We start from the raw sequence: 3,950 nt of genomic DNA on the forward strand, positions 1-3,950 counted from the left end.
CTGACAATATGTATTTAGATCACTTTGTAAATTAAAGCTTTAAATAGCATGTTATAAATCGTCCCATAAAAAATACCATAACTTTCTCTCTAAAAAGGCTAACATCAAGGTTTCATAGTAATCACAATTATTTAAAAAGTATTTACTTTTGAAACCAAAGGTGTCATTTTATGCTGCCCTCTCTTTACTTCCTACTCCCGTGAGTAAATTGTCAGATAGGGTGCGTGTGGTCTAGTTGGAGCAGTGTTGATTATAAAGTCTGGCAGCAGCAGGAAGGACGTGTGGTATATCTCCTTCACTGCACATTAGGGTTACATTTGAATACAAAATGTAACTTAAGTACAACTTCCAAAGGGTTAAAATATTTACTGTTGATAGATGGATATGATTTAATAATAGTTTATTACCTACCCATTTCAAAGTCTGTGTAGGTCTTCTTCTTTGGCTTCCTGTTCTGGAATCATTAGTGCCTTTTCCTCTTAGCAGGCCAATTCAGCAGTGGTCGTTAAATCAGTTTTCAAACTCTTTCCTCTTATCTGAAAGAGATTAATATACAGAGGTAATTAATAATTCAAGTACAATGTAATAGATAGAGAAAGTCTAGGATCCCTTGAACACACAGGGGGTTAAAAAAATAGAGCAACACATAAGAATCATGAGTGGCACTGCGCCTGCCCCAAATACTAGATAGATTCAGATTACAGGTGTGTAATTTGCATCTTGCAACAAACTAATATGACAATAACATACCTGACTCTTTTCACTTGTTGATCAGGCTTATACACACAACTATTATTGTGGTATGATGTCCTTCATCTCTGCATTGCCTTCTCTCCCACCTCCTGCCCACGTTTTCTGATCTTCCACTATACATCATACCAACATAAAAAGACACCCCACTATGTGAAAGCTACTATCAAAAAATACTGCTCTTTAGTCAGGATGCAGTATTTTTAGTATTGTAACTACTGTTTCGCAATGAACACAGTGTATTCCTGACATTTTGTAGAAGATGGTGATATTCTTAGCAAGAATCCCCTTTTTAATGAGGGATAACTAGTGAAACAAACAAGCAAACAAACATCAACTAACAGTTTACCAAAGTTACCCTTGCTATAAACATTATAGCACACATACGCCCACGATGTATTGGCGATGTAATCCAAATTCATCGGGGGATAGTAGTAGATTGCTCGTTTGCTCACTGTACGACGTCCCGGAACGTCGCGCTGTACGTGCTTTCAAACGACATGTAGCCGCTCTCTCCGCGACATATATATATATATATATGTATATACATCGTTCCAACGTATTTCATACATCTTACAGATGCACACATATAGCTACATCGTTCTAACGGAAAAACGGGGGAAAAAAGCAATATACCAATTAAATTATTGTGATATTGATAATTGTATTGCTCTCAAAGTCAAATTTGATTCAATATGTCCATCGAACGTGTTTAGTTCCTGTTAAAGCCGATTATAAACCGCTAATGTCAGTTAGGCTTATGGTCAATTTAGCTTCAACAAAAAGTAAAACTTAAAGTTAAGTGACTGGACAGTAACTACATTAAGCTAACGCTAGCTTGCTAGGTAAATTGTTTTTATTTTAATTAATCAACGTTAGTGATATATCAGCAAGAAAATCATGGTAACAGGTGACGATGCTCATTAGTGTTTTGAAGGCTAACGTTAGCCCACGAAAATGGGCACCATCTAGGTAATAACTGATGTTTTATGACCGTTGGCACTCCCAACCCCATTTTCAAAATCAGTTGTTAACCAGATTTAATGCCGAGTGTACAGAAACGAACCACAGTCTTACTAGCTAAATGGTCCTAAACTAATTTTACATAGTGTCATTTAAGCAGGGTAAAATAAAATATTACAATCACAATGTAATAAGTACGAACGTTAGCCTGCCATTAGACGGCCCCTGAACCTCTTCACCTTTTTTAAATGATTTAACGTTAGTTGGCAGATTAGCTAGCTAGCTAGCTACCGCTACATGCCGAATTTACCTTTAGCTAGCTAGCTACATTTTGATTATATAACAAGTCTTCAGCTTTAAATGTTCCCTGTTGAGATTTCAGTTCCATTAAAGCCAAAACAAAAATCTAATTAACCGATATGAGCAAAGTATGACTGAGGTGCGGCACAGTTACTGTTAGCTAGCTAGCTAAAATTAACGTTAAGGGATATCGGGTAGCTAACGTTCAATTAGCTATAGCTAGCAGCCTCACGTTAGCTAATGTTACTGGCATGTACTGCAACTGACATAGCAGCTAACGTTAACTTTACATTCAAATTCAGTCAGATTAGTACATATAGCAAGCTAACTAACTAGAGCACGGATATTTTAAGTTTAAATGAATGTGAAAAAGGGCGGCTAGTGCGATGTGAGCCTGATTTAACGGCTCTAAAGTTACTTTAAACCATGACATGGCGTAACTTACTAACATATCTTGTTATTAGTCCAATGAACACCAACTTCCACATGAGAAATATTTGTATTAACGTTTGGTTAAGATGAAATAGTGCTTACCATGGTATTTGACAGCAGCAAAGAAGCAGTCTCCATCCTAACCATTCGTAGACTGGCAACTTTTTTTCCCCTTCCTTTATCGACTGTGGTGCGAATATGTTGCTGGGCAGAATTCAGATTCACTGTCCATCACATCAACAGTGTGTGTGTACAGTAAAGACGTCCAGACGCTCAATAAACAATGCTTCCAAATGACCCGCGAACAACTGAGGAACCGTTAATGCATTTCACCGACATAGTTAATACGTCGCTGCGATGTATAGATTGTGATCATAATAAGACGTCCAGACGCTCAATAAACGATTCTTCATTATGACCCGCGAACAACTGAGGAACTGTTAATGCATCTCACCGACATAGTTAATACGTTGCTGCGATGTATAGATTGCGATCATAATAAGACGTCCAGACGCTCAATAAACGATGCTTCCAAATGACACGTGAACAACTGAGGAACTTTTAATACATCTCACCGACATAGTTAATACGTCGCTGCAATGTATAGATTGCGATCATAATAAGACGTCCAGACGCTCAATAAACGATGCTTCATTATTCTTCTTTATGACCCGCGATCAATTGCAGACGAAACGATCAATTGCAGACGAAGCGATCAATTGCATACGTCGTGCCGACGTATGTGTGCTTACTGGGAGAGAGCAGAAGCCAGCAGGCAAGTGTTATTTACATAAACTTCTGGTGTACTTACAAACTTTACAATCCATCATTTTATGAGTGCATAACCTATTTGTACTACTGTAGACGTTTGGTATCATTTCGGGCATTATTAGTTGGGTAATGTTAAGAGACACTTCGGATCCATTAGCCCCTGAGCTAAGCTATTCAGCTGATAACGCTACGCTACGCTAACTCGTCCAATGTTAGACCCAGGTGAAAAAAGCTTCTGGGGGCGTGTTTGGCTCGAGGTCATGGTGCAAAGGACCCTAGGGTGAAACTACTCCGAACCATCACTTTAAGGTTTGAAAGACGTTGCTGGAACGTTAGCATAACGTTGCCGGAACATTATCTTAAGGTTAGCATAACGTTGCCGGAACGTTATCTTAAGGTTAGCATAATATTGCTGGTACATTATCTTATGGTTAGCAAAATGTTGCTAGAATATTGTCTTAAGGTTAGCATACTGTTGCTGGAACATTATCTTAAGGCTCCATATATGTATCTCGTAAATTACCCCACTGATAATGCCCAGAATGGGACCAAACTTCTACAGTAGAACAGTAGGTTTTGTATCAGAAACGACCCATCTAAGAAAAATATGTTCTAACGTTGTAGGAATGTTGATTTGAAATGTCCTAAAAACGTTGAAATGTCCAGTTTGCTTAACGTTGTTGGAACAGGATCTTAAGGTTAGAAAAACGTTGCTGGAACGTTAGCATAGCGTT

General features: G+C 38.2%; 1 long non-coding RNA gene across 1 annotated transcript; it reads right to left on the minus strand.

Moving 5' to 3' along the window:
- Positions 1–238: 238 nt before the first annotated feature.
- LOC120574305 lies at positions 239–878 on the minus strand. The gene is made up of 3 exons (XR_005641856.1): positions 751–878; positions 412–536; positions 239–298 (listed from the first exon to the last, which is right to left on the minus strand). It is a non-coding gene; the product is annotated as an uncharacterized LOC120574305 (long non-coding RNA).
- Positions 879–3,950: the final 3,072 nt, after the last annotated feature.

The sequence above is a fragment of the Perca fluviatilis genome, chromosome 15 (genome assembly GCF_010015445.1).
Source record: "Perca fluviatilis chromosome 15, GENO_Pfluv_1.0, whole genome shotgun sequence".
Lineage (NCBI taxonomy): Eukaryota > Metazoa > Chordata > Actinopteri > Perciformes > Percidae > Perca > Perca fluviatilis.